Source organism: Dermacentor albipictus, chromosome 9, assembly GCF_038994185.2.
Source record: "Dermacentor albipictus isolate Rhodes 1998 colony chromosome 9, USDA_Dalb.pri_finalv2, whole genome shotgun sequence".
Classification (NCBI taxonomy): domain Eukaryota; kingdom Metazoa; phylum Arthropoda; class Arachnida; order Ixodida; family Ixodidae; genus Dermacentor; species Dermacentor albipictus.
This window is the reverse complement of record NC_091829.1, coordinates 44,532,625-44,554,693: the sequence shown is the minus strand read 5'-3', so window position 1 is coordinate 44,554,693 and position 22,069 is coordinate 44,532,625. Positions and strand designations below refer to the sequence as shown.

Sequence of the window (22,069 nt, the reverse complement as noted above, 5' to 3'; positions counted from 1 at the left end):
CTGAATTCGCTAAACCTTTCGCTTTGTTTTCGTTAAAGAAGAACGAAAAAAAACTCGAAGAGCAGTAAGGCGGCCATTTCTACGCTCCACAAACGCCAATCGCGTTTGCCCCACTGTGTGGTTAGCAAAGCTCTCATTTTGCCCCCGGCTTTCTTGCTGTGCCGAGGAACTTTAGGTACAAATGGTTTCCGAGCGCACTCACTTAGCAATGCGGTTGATTTAGCGAAAAAGCACGCGCGCTAAGAAAGACAAATAAATTGGAAGAGAGAAGGGATCTAAAAAAAGAACGTGGACAAAGAAAAGAAGTAGCTACGTCGCCACCATCAGCACAGGAGAAGAAAGAAGTGCGCGAGGCGTTAAGTAAATATATATCTTCTCAAAGTAATCCCGCGCTTCCCGACTGTACTGTCTCGAAAGATCCAGACGACTTGGAACACAATTTCGAGTGGCAGCCACTTTTATCCCGCCGCTGCGAGAGCTCGCCTTTTGGAGAAGTTGTTTTTTCATTCGGCGAAACAACCGTTGCACCCTTTTCTACTTCCAACTATACACACGTTCCTTGTTGACTTCGCATTACGGAAACCTTTCAGTTTCTTCAGCTCGAGCGAGGGTGGCGAGATACATCTCGCACAGGGCTTCGCCGATCGCCGCCGCCGGCTTCCATTCTTCTTACGTGAAGAGACCCGAAGATGCTCTCCGAGAGATCTCCTTTTATTATTTCAGAAAACACAGTCCACTTCCGTCTGATCCCGCGCGAAAGATCTTCACTTTCTCCTTTCTCTTCCCCCCCTCCGTTTGGTACCGTACGCCTTGCCGAGGGAGGCCCTTTTCGTTCGGTTTTGTGCTCCTCTCTGTACTCAGCCGCCAGGGTATTTCTGTTCCTTTTTTTTTTGCTATTTTCCGGTCACTTTATGCGTTAGCTCTGTAAATATTTGCGCAGACGACCTCGGCGCCTCATGACGCTTACATAGTCTCACGCACACGACGTCTCCATTGTACGGCTTCAGGCTAGCAATCGTCGCTATAGCGGTGACTCGGCGAAGGACGATCGGCCAGAGTGTGGGGCTTCGACGACGGCTGGTCTGCACTCGCCTTTGCGTGATCTCAAGCAGGTGGACCTGCCGGGGGCAGAAATAAACGAAAAGAGAAATCGGGGAGAGAAATTCCATAACAAAACGGACAAATGCCGCGTATATATATATATATATATATATATATATGACGCGCCGCGGCTGGAGTGGCTCTGGAGTTCAGCTGCTGCATACGTGGACCCGGGTTGTATTCCCGACGGTAGCGGCGGCGTTTCGACTAGGGCGGGATGCAAAAAAAAAAAAAATGAAGAAACGCCCCTATATTTAGTTACATAGGTGGACGTTAATAGACACACTTGGTCTAAAGTAATGGGGAGGTCGGCGGCGTCTGCTGGCGAGTTCGCGGCGTCTGCTGGTGAGCCCGCGGTACCAGCGTGTGTGACGGGGATCACTGTTCCTACAAGGGGCGATGGCGAGCGACTACCAGTAAGGCTCGATGTCACGCTCCCTTGGGCCTTGTCTTTGCTGACACTGTGGCACGACTTCCCCGTGACGAAGGCCGATCTCGTCGTTGGTGGAACGAAAGCGGGAGAAGAAAACCTTAGTACCGCGCAAGATCGGCTGTGTGGCGACGATGCATGGCTACAATATGGCGCCAGAGTGGCGCACGTCGTCTGTGTGGAAACAAAGCGCTGCATCAGTTGAGGTCTGTCTGCGGCGGCTGCTCTGAATTGCACCCACACATGCTGCCCCTCGTGATCTCCCGATTAGCAAGGCAGACACGCCACACTTCACTCCGTTTGAAACGCGCCGCACGAGACAGATTGTCCTTGCCAGCCAATATATCGCGAATTGAAAACGAGTATAGAACTACGCTCAAATTTCGCATTATGGAGTGTCGTAATCATCAGTGAATTATTTTCCAGCAAGTGCATTGTTTGTGTGTCCGATGTGCTTAATAACATAGCAAAACACGTTTCGTGATTTTTTTTTTCTTGAGTGACTGTGAAAGTCGGTCATGGTTTAAGGAGCGATGCCAGAGATTAATGTAGCTTGCTTTCTATACAAACTATAGTTGCAATGAGGCTTACAAACGACAAGAGATTAAAGCTTGTCCACACAAGGAATCGCGCAACCGAATGACTCAACTCGATTCCCTGTTGTCGCATCAACTCGTCGCCCTGAAAATTGAGCGTTCAAGAAAGAACCAAAAAATCCATACACAGTCTGATCGGACATTGGGGGGCGGTAGTGTCGAAAGCATGTCCGGCGGACCTCCTTACTTTAGCATTACGTCGCGCACTGTTCATTTTGTTTTATTTTATTGGCTTCTTTAGACGCCGACAGTCACTCTGCTTTTCAAACCGCGATCCCCAGAACCTCCGGCGGTCCCTTTTCCGTTTGCGCTATAGAACTTTCGACAGGCCTCTTTTATTCGCGGAGGAAATCCGGACCCACGAAAGCGAGCGAAAAGGCGAAACATGTAAGAAATCGAGATCAGAGAAAAAAAGAAAAGAGAAAAAGTGTGAGCGCGCGACATACCTCAAAATATAAAAGGGTAAATAAACGGGGCGTTGGAAAGGTGGAGCCCGGAGGTAGATGACGCTCGCAAGCGAAGCCACACAAAGAACGAAAGAACGATGGCGAAACCTCGGGAAGGCGGCGGAAACTTGAAGAAACGATCGAAGCGCCCTCCACGAGAAGGATGAGAGGCCGGTGACGATGCAGTAGTGTGCGACGTCGCCGCAGCCGGAGACGAGGCTCTCACCCGAGACAGCGTCGGATGCCTGTCGGCGGTGGCGCTGCTGTGAAATATAACGCAGCTCGCGCGACCAGCAGCTCGTCTTCGAGCAAGCCCGAGACGGCAGCTGTGGAGGGGCGGCTTTCAAAAATAGATCGACTCCTACTCGGCGGAACCCGCAGCACTCTCTCGAGAGGCTCGGCTATCGGCTGCGCCGCGAGCCGCATCCGTCACAAGCCGCTCGCGCCGCGGGTGGCGGAGCAGGCGACGCGGAGGTGACGGGAATGCAAAGAACGCGGCGAAGGCTTCCGCGCGCAAGCCCCTTCGCGGGATTTCGTGTTGATAGCAATGTTGTTTTATTCTTGTTTCCCCCCTGGTGCATTTTTTCTGGTGCTTCGCTTTCGCGATTCGGTGATTCGCCTTTCATCTCTCCATTTGTCTTGCCAAAGCTCTCGAGTGGACGCGCGCGCGCGTGCGCGCGCGCACACACACACACACACGCATACATACATCCATACATACATACATCCATACATACATACATACATCCATCCATCCATCCATCCATCCATCCATACATACATACATACACACACACACACACACACACACACATATATATATATATATATATATATATATATATATATATATATATATATATATATATATATATATATATAGATAGATAGATAGATAGATAGATAGATAGATTGTGTGTGTTTGTGTGTGTGTGTGTGTGTGTGTGTGTGCGTGAAGGAAGGAAAAAGTTAGGAGAGCGTTAAGTAATGCAGCCAGCCTTGCCAAGAGAATGTTCCGTGGCGCTAGTCCCTTTTCTCGCTGTCGGCCCAACTAGTGACCTCTTGCATCGAGTTCACGGAGCAAGAATCGAGATTTGCAGAGACGTTTTGGTTCCCGGTAGTTTTTTATTCCGCGCGCGCTTTTTTCGGCTGCCGTGTCGTGGCTCTGCCTGCAGAGCGAGAGCACTAAACCCAACCGCGCAATTGTGGCTTCAGTCGCGTTGCGGGATGCTCCCTCCTAAATTTTTTTCTTCCTCCATGTGTATACATATGTGTTTCGGCCCCTTGTATGCACATATATATAATATATAGGGGCTAGATAGATGTGGCGAGGCCGGGCCTCCCGAGTATGAAACTGCACGGGCACAAAGAACACAACCTGCACAAAGAAGGTCTCAATTCCAAAAGATTATGCTGCAGTTGACGGAGAGTATGCACACCTAAGAGCCATCAGACGCCGATCCGAAAGAGCGTACAGACGCAGCGGAAACTTAGAAGCATACATAAACGCTCAGAAAATACACAATGTAATGCGCAGACGCATCGAAAATTTAGGCAAATGGCGCTGGCGTGATTTTTGAGGCACGCTGTCTCCTCACACATCTGTCCCACGAATTTTTCTAGTAATTCGTTCTTTAAGCGGACCTGTAACATAGAGCTTCCTATTTCGTGCTCTCGCTGTAGTTCAGGTCCCGTGTGAGATAATAGTCGCAGATGAATTTTGTGAGCTTATTTCCAGACCTGCTTTTTCATCGCAATGTGCAGAATTTGATATTTCAGTAGTGTTAGCTAAGCAGAAAATTACAGCTTGCTACTGGGCCCAACATCCTCAATTAGATCATAGTTTCACATTAAGCGAGCTTCAATGTGCAATTTCATCATGTCGCCAAAAGTCTGCTGCTGGGCCGGACGGCATTACGTACAATGTGTTAAGAAACCTCGGACCGACAGGTACAAATGCTCTCTTAGACATATATAATAATTTATGAATAGCAGAAACTGTACCTGACTCTTGGAAAGTCGCTCGAATCATACCAATTTTAAAACCGGGTAAGACGCCCTTGTGCCTTGAATCCTTCCGCCCAGTTAGCTTGACAAGTTGTTTGTGCAAAGTAATGGAGAAAATGATTGACGCGCGACTTCAATGGTGGTGTAATAAAACGGATGTATTGTCCAACTACTTGGTAGGTTTTAGGAAACATAGATGCATAACGGATGCAATTTTAGATATAGTAATTTGTGTGGAACACGAGCGTGTAGGTGGAAACATGACTATAGCAGTATTCCTAGACATCAAGAGGGCATTTGACACTGTTAGTCACGTTCATGCTCTGCTAAGCATGTTGGAACTTGGACTGCCCGGCATGGCCTTGCGATGGATTTCTGAATTTTTGTCAGGTCGCAAAATATTTGTTCAGACGGGTGAAGGAACGAGTGCTGAGCATGTCAAACAGGGAGTACCAAAAGGAAGCGTACTCAGCCCCTTTCTTTTTAACTGCGTCATGACTGATTTAGCAAGAAGACTGCCATCACAGTTAAAGTTTTCATTGTATGCAGATGATGTGTGTATTTGGACATCTGGGTCTAATGCTCAACTACTTCAGATGGCATTGCAAGACGGCATAAATATCATTAACCAATTTTTCGAGACAGAGAGGGATGGTTCTATCACGCGCAAAAACAGCTGTATTGCTCTTCACTCGGAGGCAATTAAAAAATTTCACCCTTAATCTGGAAGGACACCCTCTAATGATTGTCACACAACATCGAATTCTCGGCATAATACTTGATAGGCAGCTATACTGGACACCCCACATAAGAAAACTCGAAAACGAGGTCAATGCCACAGTGACTGTACTTCGCAGACTCGCAGGCACATGATGGGGCGGATCAGTATCGTCCATGCTGACTGTTTACAATGCATTAATACGACAAAAAATTGCGTATTCCGCGCCCATCTTACACGGGCTTTCCCACACGTCAGAAGAGTGACTTCAAAGACTTTTATCTAGAGGACTTCGCATATGTCTAGGAGTTCCACAAGTGCTTTCTAGGTCTCTTGTAATGGCTGAGGCTCACCAATCACCATTTCCAGCTATGCGAACTACAGAAGCATGCCGACATTATTTTCATCTTCAAACACAGCATAAAAGTCACCCACTGGCTCTAGACATAATGAAACGAGATAAAAGTTATGTTCATATAGAAATTCGAGGAAATCTTCACATGTTGCCAAGAAATGAATTTTGGAACTGAGATGTCGAATATCCTCCATGGCTGTTTACACTTTCAAAAATCGAATTGTCAGTAGACAGGATATTCAGAAAAAGAGACATGTTCATTCAAGCTGCTCAACAACTAGCACTTTACCAGATATATATGCGTAATTCAAGATACACACACGTCTATACAAATGGCTCCAGTGCAACAACCTCTTCAACTTCATCATTCATTATACCGCACCTCAACAAACAAGAATCATTTAAGGTATCTCATGCGACGTCGTTCACAACGGCTTAACTGTTCGCAATCCTATGTGCGATAAAATTTATAGTGTCAGTAAGAGATGCGCAAACACGGGTAATTTTTAGCGATTCACAGGCGGCTCTAACATCACTCTGCAGCACAAAAGGGAAAACATTCAGTAATTAATATACGAGACACTTAAAAACCTCACAAAGGCAAGCGCAGCGAAACATACAATAGCATTTCAGTGGATACCAGGGCATTGTAACATTCCTGGCAACACAGCAGCCAATGAAGCAGCATGACAAGCACACCTCAAAGATGATGTGGTCCCGCTCCCAATATCAAAGAATGAGTTACGTTGCATTATAAGGACAACGTCTTTCAGAATCTGTAGAAACACTTGGTTTGACCAGAATTCCAAGAGCTCGGGCTTATACCATATTGATCCGTTCATTGAATTCAAATTTTCATTATCATTAGACAGAGCTATAGAGGCCCTTATTCATCGATTAAGGCTAGGCACTGCCTACACAAAGCATTTCTTACACAGAATTGGCCGTGCGGAAACTCCCGAATGTGATTGTGGATTTGTAGACGAAGATATATATATCACCTCCTTCTAGGTTGCCCACATCACGACACACCGAGATGCCGATTTAAGTCAACCCTAATTAAGTTAGACCGCAGACCTTTCAGTTTAAGGAAAGTTCTGGGTCCTTGGCCAACAACGTCCTTGCAGAAGAGCGCTTTAAGAGCATTAAAGACATTTCTTGAAGACAGCGGCATTGTTGGACGTTATTAAGGCTTTCATTGTTCCTTTCATTTCATTGTCGCTGTATATATGCATGTATTTGTGAATTCTGTTATGTTGACTGTTTTGTTGGGACTATACGTGATAATGCATTCACACGATGAATGTACCACCCGCTGACTAGAGACTGTGTCACTAGGCGACAGTATCGTTTGTCTTTTTTAGACTTTTATCTACATAACTGTGGAGACATTTACCTTGTATATTGTATGTACCATGTGTTTATTACGTCATAGTCTTTCTGTGAAAACGTTGCGTGGCAAGTCCAGGTGCTTCTGCGAAAAGATTATTTCATATGTAATCTTGAACCCTGTATGCTGTATGATGGAACCATTCAAGAGATAAGGAGTAGCCGGCGCCTTAAATTGTGCGTCAACATCTCCTTATATCGTATCAATAATAAAAAAAAAACTGCACGGGCGTGAAGGTGGACGGAAAGCGTGGACAGGGAATCACTTCGCAAAATTGTTCACCTCTCCATCGCACTGGCGGCACCTTCTATGGATCACCGTTTGCGTGGAGTTTGTCGTGGTGGTGAGTATATCATCATGATCATCATTATCATCGTCGTCGTCGTCGTCGTCGTCGTCGTCGTCGTCGTCATCGTCATTCATCCAGCTCTGCCGCCAGCAAATGTATCTATCGTTATCAAATCTTCCTCAGTGGCCGGCCTCTCCCTCAAGCCGGCTTACCTTATTCCGGGAATTCCCTCATCTCATCGCTCCATCAGAGCGTAGTTCGCAAGAGGGTTACGCAGCGAAAACGCAAAAACCGTGCTTATACTAAGACGGTGGAGCACACGACCATTCGCTGGGGCACTTCTGCAGCAGCCGCGGATTTAATGTTAGCGGTTCCTGGCGAGACGGCATGGCGCAATTCTAGAAGAGTCTGGCGGCCGAGGGGGGGGGGGGGGAAGAGGTGAGGTCTCCACGAATTGATCTCAAGCACCTGCGGTTCTTCAAATATAGCAGTCAAAGTCTCACTGCGGGCCGAACTTGCGTTGCGTGTTCGCCGAGTTTTTCATCTCCCGCTGTGCGCGTGCATGAGTACAGGACGGACCAATTTCTTCATCGCGGCGAGGCGCTTCATTAAGATGTCGTCTGGAAGGAAGTATGAAAATGAGGCAACCGACGGAGCTCCTGCTTGATACTGTTATTTGCGGCGGTGAAAGACCGACGTGTTGTCTCAAGCAACAGGCGGCCCCTTTATCAATCTCGGGCAAACGGTCAAACGATGACAAATTTACAAAGGAAACCCGAGGAAGAGCAAATAATGGGAAAGAAAAGAGGCTGGGAGGGTAAGGAAGACGAAGAGGTGGTCGGTGATCCTGCGTTGGAGAAATATTAAAGCGAGCGAAGGAGAAGAAACCAATTAAAACAAAACGGAGCCAAATGTGAAGAAACAAGAAATATAAAAGAGAGGGAGGAAATTGCAAAGGCAGAAGTGCTAACTGGATTTTGTACGGTTTGCTGCCATACATGTGCGCAGGGTAGAGGGTGAGTGAAATATAGAGGAAGGTCCAAGGTTCAAATTATACATCCCCGCCAGTTGGACAATGTCCACCGTTGCTACTACAGTCGGGCACTCAAGTGTTTCGGCTTCAGGTATTCAAGCAGAACTTCGTGTGGCTGTCGTGGGTTGTGAGCACTGAGGCCAGGCTCGGAAGGTCTTTGATTCGCTAAGAGGCCACAAGTCTAAGTTAAGTTCGCGGACATACTCGACCTCGCATAGAATCGATGATGTGCGAAGCATGTTGCAGGTAGCTCACTACGCGGTATAGTTTCGGATTCACCCGCCATGGTTGCTCAGTGGCTATGGTGTTAGGCTGCTGAGCACGAGGTCGCGGGATCGAATCCCGGCCACGGTGGCCGCATTTCGATGGGGGCGAAATGCGAAAACACCCGTGTACTTAGATTTAGGTGCACGTTAAAGAACCCCAGGTAGTCGAAATTTCCGGAGTCCCCCACTACGGCGTGCCTCACAATCAGAAATTGGTTTTGGCACGTAAAACCCCATATTTAATTTTTTTTTAGTTTCGGGTTCCACAAATCGGTACAAGATTGACCGAAGTATTTGCGTATATACGGTAGCTGCGTGCGTGGGTTACGAGCGTACGCGTTTGTGACGCCAGCAGCATGATGAGGACCGCGTTGAAGACGGCAACCGCATGAATTCTACGCCAGCCATTTGACGCGAGCTGACGTCTTGGCGATCGTTGGGTTCTACACGGGGAGTGGATTAGCGTGAGCGAGAGGCATGCGGATTGTCGCTTCATCAGCGACCACGCGTTATGCCATGCAATCGTGCATACCTATGTCACGTGGTGTATGTTCGAACGACGATTGCATTCGCGCTCCATCGAGAAAATGTTAAAACATGATAAACTTCGTCAATCATGAAGTCGGTTCAACGTCGTAGTTTCTGCGTAGCGTAAGCTGCTACAAGGAAACTGGGCGTATCCCGAAGATAGCTCAGTACGGCTCCTCAAAGCGCGAGCTGTCACAAGGAAAGAAGACGAGGTACTGGCCCTGGGCGCATGCGCCGAGTGTTTCAAAAAGCTAGCTGTCTTTGAAACCAGATAAGTATATGCGCGTGGGATTGTCGCCGGATGGTTAGACCACCAGGCCGCTGTGCTCGACGGCGGGGTTCGGTTTTGTCGTCGGCCACTCATTATGTTCTTTTGATTAAAGGGAGGCGAGACAGTAACCTACCATACATACATACCTGCCTGCCTGCCTACCACAAAGTGCCAAGAATGAGACAAAGAATACTTCGCATTGAAAAAGAGAGAGGCACGAATACAGTGCCGGCGACCCCTTGTTTCATGTAAAGGTATAGAGTTGTACACATATATATTACACAAGCAAACACGCATAGTCTGCGTTGAATGGCGGGGGTTGTAGAACTTGGGGCACATACAGCGACATTATAGCGCACCGTCGAAATAACACGATTACAAAGAAACTCTCGAAGCAACAGCGCTTAAACAAGATCAACGCTGCCAACGAACTAACAAGGCCACCATACAAAAGAAAGAAAGAAAGAAGGAAAAAAGAAGGAAAGTCTTAACCCTGATGCGATCTCAGTGTCCTTTATTTTAGCTGCCGCTTTTCGTAGGAACCTCAGTGCAAGTGCAGAAGCGGCTTGAACTGCATGTTTCACTAACCAGCGAGGTTTCACCGAGACATTAAAAATTCGAACTATATCACGAGACGGCGGCGCAAAACCCCGCAAAAAAACGAAGCGTAATCCCAGTAACGACGCCAAAGGCAGCGGCTCAGAACTGCGAAACTCAAACACGAATACACAAAAATTAGCGCACAAAAAAAAAACAACCCGCGAATGCCAAACACTCACGCAAGCCACAGAGAGTCCGCTCCTTTTCGCGAGTAATAAATAAACGAAAAATGCAAAGAAAACGCGATTAATTTCAGGCGCACGGACTCTCGCACAAACGCCGCGCGAAGCGCGTGATAACAAATTCCGGGCCGCTCAGGGGCGGCAAATAGACAGACAAACAAACAAAGCAGGCCAAAGAATGAAGGCAAAAGGGTCGAAGGAGAATTGGGGGCTACAGAAGACTGCGGGCCCCAGTGAAACAAAGAAGTCATTATTTTGTCGCCTCGGGGACAGGGGAGGCAGAGGGAGAAGGGCACGCGGAGGAGAAAGGGCCAAGGGTCTCGAGCTGCCCGCGAGACGTTCGCCACACAGTCTCGAGGCTTCGTTTTGACACAGAGTGAAAGCGGCCGACACAAGAAAAGGAAACACTGCCGCGAGCTCGAGAGGCGGCAGTTGAAACTGGAAAGGGAAGCCCAGAGAGAAAGGGGGAGCGTGCGGGCGCGCTTAGATACAGAGGGACAATCTTTTAGCGTTGAAGTGGTTTGAAGGGGGGGAGGGGGGAGCGTCTTTTGTTTTTTCGTCTTTTCGTCCCAGCCGGGACCCCCGCGTCCATCGCGGAGGCCCCAGAACTGTTTACGCCTCCGTTTGTTTTTACGCGGCCATAGACGAGAGAAGAAACGTTGGCAGAAGGAGGTCCACTTAAAAAAAGCTGAAGCGAGCGGTATGCCCCTCCCCCTCCCCCCGTTCCTCCTTCTACTTCGCTGCCCCCTTTACATTTCGCCTCTTCAACCTCGGTTTATCCTGCGTTCCACCCGTCTCGACGCCGCGAATGCTTTCCCGGAAGAAATGATGAAGGCTTTAAAAGAGAGAAACGGAAACTTTGAAGCGCCTTCTCTGAAGTGCGTACGTTTGATGACAGCAGCGCAGCGCACGTGGCCGGAAAGATATGCTGTACACTGCGTCGGGTGGTTCAGTGATAGAGAGAGAGAGAGAGGAAAGGCGAAAGGGGAGAGGCAGGGAGGTTAACCAGAGAAAGTGATAGTGATAGTGGTTCAGTGATAGGCGCGAACGCGGCAGAGCGGCTGGACACGCAGGAACAAAGGTGCAGCCAGTGTTTCTCCCGAAGTTTCTCCCAAAAACCGCACTGCTCTCGTTCGAAGCTGAATGGGATGAAGTTATTGTGCGTCGTGCAAATGTTTGCGATGACGTACGAGCCTTCCAAAACGTGGCACGTGCCCGCAAAGGTAGATAGGCCACGAATGGGGTGGGTGTATGCGTAACGATAATGACTTCAAGAAATTCATCTTGAATATGTAAAAACTGGGAACAAGAAGTAGCAGTAATTTATTGCTTCGTACCTTGTTTGTTTCTTTGTTTCTTGCATTTTGCAGCACATATAACAACACGAGACCGACAAAGTTCATGGCGTCTTTATCCGCCCAGGATCTGCTCACTCCGACCTTTGTTTTCACTGCGATAGCTCATTACGTTCACGGTAGCAACAATGATCTCGACAGCATATACGATTGGTATGGGCAGCACTTAAAAAAGTAGATAAACGAAAACTGAGTCATAAGGCTTTGTGGAACATAAGGCACAGAATCAACGTACACGCGGTAAAAAGAAAAAATGGCTGTGGCTTAGGTAAGGTTAAGCCCAGGATGCGAAGCATACTAGCCTTTATTTTAGTTGTTGAACCACTGTTTAGCCTGGTGAACTGCTGTTGCTTGGCTATATTTGGTTCGGCTAGACGAAGAAACAACTCATGCATTACTGCTTCGCCTTCAAGAGTGGAACGCGACAGCGTTCCCGTCGACCCGCCAAGGGGTGTAAGACAATGGGCTACAGGGCAGCGACTACGCGCCCCGCATTGGACGCGGTGAGCGTCGAGCAAAGCAGCGTTCGGCGCGGCAACGAAATGTGCGCCTGAGCAAGAGACGCACGCCTTAGAAACAGCTCGTTTCTAAGGCAACACCGCATTCACTAGAGGCGCTTTTGTACCGCTTGGAAGCATCGTACTCGTGGCTCAGTGGTAGCGTCTCCGTCCCACACTCCGGAGACCCTGGTTCGATTCCCACCCAGCCCGTCTTGCAAGAGTTGAGCCAAAGCCACTTCTCCTCTGTCGTGACGTCACGGTGTCACGTGGTTTCATGGCGACACTGCCGCGCCTGAGGAGCTGGGTTGAGCTCTCGTAATATGCTTCGCATAAAAAAAACTGGCTGTGGCTTAGCTAAGGTTAAGCCCAGGATGCGAAGCATACTAGCCTTTATTTTAACGCGACAGCGTTAAGGAGCTCGTGTCGCAGAAAAGCCGGTGTCGTCGGCGTCGGCTCAGGCGCACATTTCGTTGTCGCGCCGTACGCTGCGTTGCTCGACGCTCGCCGCGTCCGATGCGGGGCGCGTAGTCGCTTCGCCGTAGCAAAGCCACCTAGAAACAGTCTCTGTAGCACGCCGCAACCTTCGCTTCTCATTCCAACGAGCAGCTCTGTCTCCAGGAGGCATCTCACCTCGTGAGTGTCTAGCAGTGGCAAGCGCAGCTGCTTATATACCGCCGCGACGCCGCGAGCGACGGCGCGAGTTGGAGCCCCGTTTCTCCTCTGTCGTGACGTCACGGTGTCACGTGGTCAGCCTTGAAGGCGACGCCGCGAGCGACGGCGCGAGTTGGAGCCCCGTTTCTCCTCTGTCGTGACGTCACGGTCTCACGTGGTATTGAAGGCGACACCGCCGCGCCTGAGGAGCTGGGTTGAGCTCTAGTAATATGGTTCGCATAAAAACGTACTGGAATTGCGTCAGCAAGATGACGCCTCCCTGTCACATGGCGTCCCTGAGACACGCGATCTTGCTCCCCAATCGCCGCTTCACGGGCACGTTGGAGAACTCGCGCGGGACCGAGACGCAAATAGCACGCGCCTTGGATTGAAGCTTCTGTGTTTGCTGGAGGGTGCTGTTGCGGTGTCATATAGATTGCACTCTGCAAATAAGGGCCGTTGGCTTCGAGATTTCGGGGCCCAGCGTTGCGTCGGTTTTTTTGTTTGTTTGTTTGCTTGTTTGTTTGTGAGTGGTTAGACAGGGGGCTTACAATAGGCTTCAGACAAGGAGACAGGAAACTGTCTGCACAACAAGCGCAAGTTGATCTTTTTTTTTTTGCCAGAAGGAGCGCAAGCAGCAAGTATACTTTGCTATCGCAAGAGAAAGACAAAAAAAAATTTGTACGTGCAAGTTACGAAGTGCATTGCTTCAGGGCATAGTCTGCAGCCCCCTAAAATCAGCGGCGTATTCAAAGTTCTATCATTTGGCGCTATTGGGCTGGCGGCACCATCGTACCATCAGGTCCATTGTTATCTAAAGAAGACGGTAGTGGCTGTAGGTGCTCATGCTTCACTGTGTTATCGCACCCTTGTAGGCCCATTCTCCCGTCATCGCATAACTCGAGCCCCAATTAATTTAGTAAAGCAATGAAAGGGGCTAATTGGTGGACATTCGTGATCGTATTGCGCTGATTATTACACTGAAGGAACTAATGGACGAACGTAAATAATAAAACGTGGACGTACGTGGCGCAAAGTACCAACTGGTCCATTAATGCTGTTAGAGAACTTAGTTTGTGCCGCGTACGTCCACGTTTTATTCCTTACGTTCGTCCATTAGTTCCGCCTGTGTAACAATAAGCGCCATACAATTGATTGATTGACTGAATAACTTTTATTTTACAGTCCTGCAGAATGCGTATTAGCACGTCGCGGGCCGCTCCCACGTCGGGACCGACAGGCCTAGCCTGCCAGCCGCATCGTGGGCCTGCTGGACAGCCCAACGTTGCTCAGCGAGGAGTGGGTTGCGGAGGGCCGCCTCCCACCAAGATGAGCTGAGGTCAGGGCTTGCTATAGAGATACATCCCCAGAGCATGTGCGAAAGTGTTGATCTATCCCCGCAAGCAGGGATAGATCAACACTTTCGCACATGCTCTGGGGATGTATCTCTATAGCAAGCCCTGACCTCAGCTCAGCTAGGTGGGAGGCGGCCCTACAATCACGAACCCAATTAATTGTATACACATCCAGCCATCAAGTTAACACCACGTAAGCCCCGTGTAGCGTTGTCTAGTTTCCCACTCGCGATAGCAGACGGTGAACCACAGTTCTTCACAGTACCGGAGAGTACGTTGGCACTGTCTCTCGATTGGTTGACCCTATATACCTACGCACCCGTGGCGGCAGCTCAGCGGCAATGACATGTTTCTGCTGAGCACGAGGTCCCAGGTTCGATTCCCAACCGCGGTGGCCACACCTCGGTGGGAGCGAAAGGCGAAACGCTCGTTTTCACCGATTTAACTGTGCGTTATAGAGCGCCATGGGTAGTCAGAACTACAGCGGGAACCCTCAACTAACGGCATCTCTTATATCACCAATAGAGGTGCTTATGAATCAACGAAGCAGCCTTATGAATCAATCAACAACCCAAACTGCAGCTTTAACATCACTGCATAGTTTCGTCGAGACAGCGCAGTGACACGTTCCCATGCCTATGTACCCTGCGGCGGCTGCGAAAATCAGGCCAATGCAAAAAGGCTTCCAGAGTAACGAAAGCAGTGACAGACTCCACCAGTTTTTCTTTTCTTTTTTTTTTCAGCAGAGAGGTACACGACGGCGACAGCGCTTGCTCCGGGGCTTCGCCGTAATCGAGTTTCGATGCCGTCGTGGCCGTGCAAGCTAATTACGTCGTCATCAGAGGTCGGCGTCCAAAACAAGCACAACGCTGAGCGCGTGCCCGGAAAGCCGCTTATGAGTTTAACGGATTAGAGTCGGCACTACGCGGCCGTGCGGTGGTGTGCGGCGCGCGTCGTGGCGAGCGAAGCAAGGCAAAGTGTGGTACGCCATAACCGGCGCACGCTGTGCTTTTATTTTTACCTCGCGTTATGTTCGAGTACTTGGAGAACGAATGCAAGAAAAAAACTGCGAAACTCGAGCGAATAATTGCCGGAAGCAAGCCGCAACACGCCCGAGTCGAAGGCGATGCATCCAGGCAGTGCTCTCGCCTTTTCCTTCTTTTTTTTTTTTGCCTCGTTTTTTGTTCTTTCGGGAGTGCTGTCGCCGTGTTCGTTCAATGTCGACGAGGACGAATCCGCTGTCGCGCTGGCATTTGCAACACGTTGAACTCAATTCGAGATTTAGGGTGCAAAGCTGAGCTCTCTGAGTGGTCTGTGCAGTCTGGCGATGTTCTCTCATTTGCGCAGGCGGCCACTCGTACCCTTTTCGCAGCTTACGATATTAATGAAACGTGGTGACGTGCGCGAACGCATGCATGGGGTGACAGTTTATTGTCATCGTTCCTACATACATGCATACATGCACGCATACATACGTACATACATACATAGATACGTACGTACGTACGTACGTACGTACGCACGCACAAAAATTAAATTAAATTATGGGGTTTTACGTGCCAAAACCACTTTCTGATTATGAGGCGCGCCGTAGTGGAGGACTCCGGAAATTTCGACCACCAGGGGTTCTTTAACGTGCACCTAAATCTAAGTACACGGGTGTTTTCGCATTTCGCCCCCATCGAAATGCGGCCGCCGTGGCCGGGATTCGATCCCGCGACCTTGTGCTCAGCAGCCTAACACCATAGCCACTGAGCAACCACGGCGGTTGTACATACATACATACATACATACATACATACATACATACATACATACATACATACATACATACATACATACATACATACATACATACATACATACATACATACATACATACATACATACATACATACATACATACATACATACATACATACATACATACATACATACATACACATACATACACACATACATACACATACATACACACATACATACATACATACATACACACATACATACATACATACATACATACATACATACATACATACATACATACATACATACATACATACATACGCGTATGAATGTACACGCAAACACACGCACAGATGCACGCGCGCGCTGAAGTGTACACCCTTGTACGTAAATCGACGAGCAGAGGAGCACCAGCCCGCACGTGGACCCTCGAGCGCCTCCGCTACCAATTGTGAGACAGCGCTGGTGCACCTGTAGACAGAGCGCAGAACCCACTCGCCTCCTCGCTCGCGCTCACCCACGCGAAAAAGGCCAAATGTGCGCTTCGCATTCGGCGACACGTACGCGAAGGAGACATTTGCCGACGAAAGCGACGCCTGCGGGCTATCAGAAACAAAAGACCACGCGCGACTGTGTGTGTAGGTGTGCAGCATGTTTCTTGTTTTTTCCTTAGTGAAGGGGGGCAAGTGGGACACTGTATTTTTTTTTTCTCCACCTCTCGGGAGGGCGTTTCTAAGCGCACCCGCACGCAAGCACACACGCCACACGCACGTACACGCACGCCTATACGCGCAGTCAAGCACGCGAAGAACGCGCGCGCGAACACGCACACAGAAAAAAAAAATAAAAGTGTCCCCGAAGCAACGCCGTCTGAAATATGGACGTGGATCCGGCATCCTTTCGCCCCTTGCTTTGTCTCTTCCCAACATCTCCTCTCTTCTTTTTTCGTTCTTTTTTTTTCCGTACCGGCGTGTGCCCTGTTCAACCTCGAGCGCAAACAGAGGATGCACAAAAGCGGCCCGACCGATAGCGGCGGAATGCCTTGAGCCACGCTTCTTTATTCTCTTCATTCCCTTCATTCTCGTTTTCCTTGATTCCCTTTTGTTTGCTCCTCATCGCCGTTTGCATGAGGAGAAGTCCTCCGATTTGCTCTCTCCTTCTTTTCTGAACCTCGGTTTCGAGCCTTAAACTACGTGATGTTTGTTTATTTCCTTCTTCTCAAGTCATGGCGCGACCATGATGCCCCGACACCGGAGGCTTTGAAAGTGGGAATCAGAAAACTGTGAGCAAATAAAGTGAGACAAGACGAAAAGAGACCAGATGAAGAAGCAGAAGAGAAAGAATTTTGTGAAATATTTTCTTCGTTTGCCTCATCACCTCAGTCCCTGGCTGACCTCTCTCCGTCCTTCTTAGCCCCGAGGAATTGACACGAATGGGGGGGAAGGGACCTCGGCCCGTTGTTTGTCTTAGCTTGCAAAGGAGGACGGGAGTCGTTTGCTCTGTACGATGCGCTGCATGCGCCAGCATTTTCTTTTTTTTTCTTCCTTACTTGCCATGCATGCCATCCGCCAATGCGTGCGCGCGTGGTTTTATCCGGGTTATTTCTTTTTCCTCGCCCTTGCTATAAAAAAAAAAAGACGGCAACAACAGCGTGCGGAGGACAAAAGGATATTGGCGCCTCCTGCTTTGTACGACGGGAGCAGTTGTTTATGCGCCCTATTGTGCCACGCGCCGAATAAGCTTCGGCGGCTTCTCCGAAGCTATGTGCCTTTGCTTAAATAATGCGACACACATCGCAGTTTTTCACCGGCACGGGAGGCCTCGCCTAAACGACCGTCTAGCTGGCCATGTCTCCGAGGCGAACGAGTTATTGCTATCGCATGGTTAAACATTTAGGACACCTATATCGGAGCAGCGTCAAGCGTAAGTGGGTGATTATCCCGAATCCATAAACATCGCTTAAGCTGCTTAGCTCACCTTTCCTTCTGTTTCTTGTGCGTGCGTGCGTGCGTGCGTGCGTGTGTGTTTTGATATAGCTCTGCGTGGGCCACATGCATCAGACGAACAGAGAGCCGTTTTCTTTTCCACTTGATATGCACAGAAGACAAGTTGTGATGACGTCACAGGTTCCTGACGTCATAAGCAGGCGCGGGTATTTCAGCGGCACCTTGCTGCCTCGCTACTGATGAAATATCGGCGTCGAACTCCGAGTACGACAGTAGCATGCTTATATATATAGCAGCAGGGTGGGTTCAGAACTAGCTTGTCGTTTGCTCGCTCTTATTGAAATGTCACTTTCCATATACAGACACTCTAGACACTAACGACTTTGTTGCGACGCCGCAGCTGTAATTTCCGTATCGAAAAACAACTGGCGCACCGGGAACGCAGACTAAGCCAGGGACACAAGTGCTGACTATTATCTGGAAAATTCATTGTGAAAACGAGGTAATACGCACTTCACCTGCCCACGCGCCTGCAAGGCAGCAAAGCACCATGACTCGGTATCGCGGTTAGGTCTGTTAACACGGAATAAATATACACGGGGAAGAGGAAAGAGCGTCACCAAAGTGCATAATTATTTCGTGTTCGCCAAGTGAGCACCAGTATTGGGTCTACACCTTCGTCTTCAGTGTACTGTTATTATTAGACATAACCGCACGCCCAATTTGCCCATGTGTCTACCTTCTTCAATGTATTGTCTGGCGTTCCGGTGTACTTTACGTGACGAAAAAAGGTTGCGAAATTCCTCGGCTTGTTTTTTTTTTTTTAAATTTTATTTCTCGTTTATCGCAATGACACAATAGAATTGTTTCTATTCTTAAGCAGTTAACTCGTATGTAGGTGTCAGGCTAGATCATGTGCAGCTGATGCAGGAATCTCACGATTTTTTTTTAACGGCCGTTCCTGTATGGCTGGCCTTCAAGTTCAAGAACAGCGATCGTGTAGTCTACGTTCGAGTGTGCCTTAAAGTTTGCAGTTGCTTTATATAATTTTGGGCGTATGTCAGTTATAAGCTACCATTTCACTATCCCCCTCCCTTTCTTTTTCCCCGACTGGTCAGCTGCGCCTCACTTGTAGAAATGTCATGCACACCCTCCAGGCACCTTCCCGAAGTGAGTTTGTCCTCGCTGATAGGTTTCGCCGTAGGGCTTCACTTCCAGAACGGTTCTCTTAACAACTTGGACAAGCTGTTCCTCTTATAAGTTTCACGGCAAACGGCCATCTCCGAGAATGCCAGTCTCTTCAATGGCGCGTGTTATTTCTGTACAGCAAAACAAAGCCTAGAACTTTTCTTCTTCGCTTTAGACGATTAAATGCAAGTCAAAGTCGGTGTTTTGCGATGGCAGTACCTTGCTGTTTCTCGAAACTTGAGAAGATCGCGACGGCGATATCCCAAAAAGTGCTGTAAAGGTCTAAAAAGAAGTTTTCAATTTTTCTGGCGAACTTGCGAACGCTTCGCAATCTCGCTCGGCTAAGACCTGACCTTTCCATATCGCGCTTTCGTTCGGCGTTTTTATTGAGCTTCGCACATTTCTTTTCCGTGCTTCTATTCTCCTTCGGCTCCAGCGCTCTCGACACTGCGTGGATCTTTCGTTTAATCCGCCTCCATTTTCTTTCTGGAATTACTGTCTTTCAAGATCATCTGCCCTTTCTCTTCACTTTGCGAGATTCTCAGCCCCGTTCATCTCTATTTAATTTCTTCTCTGACCTTCTTTGGAAACGAAGAGCAATCGATGCTGCGTCAGCGCGTTTAGGAAAGGATAAACGTAACAAAGAAAAATAAGAAAAACTAAAGCAGCTTCCAGCTCGCTGAATAGCGCGACGTCATAGTCACTGTAGCAACCCCATCGGACCAGAGCTGACGACTCTACTACGCGGGAGAGTGCACGCGAGCTCACTTGAGTTCGTTACGTAAAGAAGTTCGCGGAACTCGAAGAGAGAGAGCTTGGAGGATGCTCGCGCAAAGCCTTCGCAACTTGGAACCCAGGTGCGAGCACGACTGCCTGCATGCCCGAGCGCGGCTCCACGTGTCAAAAGACGAAAGCTCCTTTACATGACTCCCCCCCACTCGTATACCGTAGCGCCGAGCAAACGCCTGCGGAAGCGATCCATAAGTGAGGAAACATCTCGGCCGGATATTGTAAGTGTTCCTTCCTCGGGATACCGGCCACTCGCCGCTTTGGCTGCATCTGGGCTTAGTACTGGATCGCCACTGACTTGGCTCGTCTTTTCCCTTAAGGCTCGCCGTACCGCCGGCTCGACGCTGGATTACGAGGTGTTTAGAGCTGGCTTGTGTGGTTGGTTCGCCGTCATTGAGGTGCCGCTTCCTTGTTTGTGTGCACCCGCCGTGGTTGCTCAGTGGCTATGGTGTTAGGCTGCTGAGCACGAGGTCGCGGGGTCGAATCCCGGCCACAGCGGCCGCATTTCGATGGGGGCGAAATGCGAAAACACCCCTGTACTTAGATTTAGGCGCACGCTAAAGAACCCCAGGTGGTCGAAATTTCCGGAGTCCCCCACTACGGCGTGCCTCATAATCAGAAAGTGGTTTTGGCACGTAAAACCCCATAATTTATATTTTTTTGTATGTGCACCGCGATACACAGAAAGGTGGCGTCAGCGGCGACCGAAACGATGCGAAACCTCGTGACCGCTACTCGCTGAGCTTCAGAGACGCCGTAAAATTAAGCGGACCCAAGGCACGTATGTTGGAATCGGTGCGAAGAGACGTTCTCGTGAAGCGGTTGACGAAATGCTGCGCAACTGTTTGCGATGAGCGCAATTGCACCCGGTTTTTTTTCCCCTTCCGTGCAACTTGCGACTTTATGCGCTGCTTGTGCGTCACGACGTTCGTCGCAAGCTATGTGCGGAAATGCAAACGGCAGTTCACACGAATACACGCTTCGAGAAGACGTCAATGCAGTGACGTCACGAAGACGAATGCGATGTTTCATGTTTGTCGGTGCAAGAATGGGAAGGAGCGGCGTGTATAGGGAGGAATACGCCACACATGCGAATGTACTTAAGGTTTCTGTATCCTTTGTGTCGCAGGGAGAACATACCCATTTTTTTTTTTTGGGGGGGGGGGGGGGAGTTGACCAAGAATGGCTACATACGCAGTGAAACATACGCAATGGACAAAGAAAGTGAGTAGGCGACATAAATATAAAAAGGCTTAAGAAATTCAAAGAAGCCGTTGGATATTATACGTTAGTTCAATATTTGAGCGATTGGTTGCTTCTCTCGTCGATGTTTGATTTCTGTACTTCTATCTTTCGGCTGTCTTCTCGGCTACATTTTGCTTCGATTGTTTATTACACTTTTCTCTGTTCACGTCGAAATTGACCCAGTCGTCGCGTTCTGTGTTAGTTTCTGTCCAACTTGTACACTATTTTGGTGTTACCTTAAAACAATTTCTATTGCAACAAAACATGTTTTTGTTATCTATGTAATCCCATCTGCATAGTCTTCTGGACCGCAATATATAATAAATAAAAAATAAATAAATGAGGTGCATGTTCTTTAGAGATATTTCTGGGCTAGCATTATATGTACAGGCTTTTATGTTGTGATATATTGTTTGATTACACACAACTGGGGTATTCTCGCTGGCTGTACTTTGTCGGTCAGCATGTTGTACTGTAGTATAGGTCGGTTTGCCGACTTGTTTTTGTTGGTAAATTCTGACTTGAATATGATATTTCCTTCCTCAACCTTAATACATGTTTGTATTAAGGTACGAGGCCCTTAACGCGATATCGTTAAGGGCCTCGTATCAAAAAAGAAAAAAAGAAAACCTGCGTCGACGTTTTGCGCCGGACGTCGTTTTGCGAAAAATCATTCCGAAGCAATACCACAACCAGGCCCTCTGCGTGGCGCAGGGGCGTTACTGAACTAATTGAATTCCTCAAAGTAACACGCGTCAGAAAAATTTTAAAGTAGAACCTCAACACAACCCACAGACAGGATAGCGTCCGAATGTAATTTAAATGTACGAGAAAACAGAATTCTGATAAGCGGAAAACTCAAACACAAACCCCTTTTCCAGAGTTTGTACCATTAAAAAAAATTAAATTATGGGGTTTTACGTGCCAAAACCACTTTCTGATTATGAGGCACGCCGTAGTTGGGGACTCCGGAAATTTCGACCACCTGGGGTTCTTTAACGTGCACCTAAATCTAAGTTCACGGGTGTTTTCGCCCCCATCGAAATGCGGCCGCCGTGGCCGGGATTCGATCCCGCGAC

The 22,069-nt window shown here is 48.6% G+C and overlaps 1 protein-coding gene across 4 annotated transcripts in view; it reads right to left on the bottom strand.

Annotated features, from left to right (window-relative positions):
- The window catches only part of LOC139049756 (gamma-aminobutyric acid type B receptor subunit 2-like), a 389,157-nt gene that overhangs the window by 329,197 nt on the left and 37,891 nt on the right, over positions 1–22,069 (bottom strand). The gene's annotated exons all lie outside the window — the stretch shown is intronic.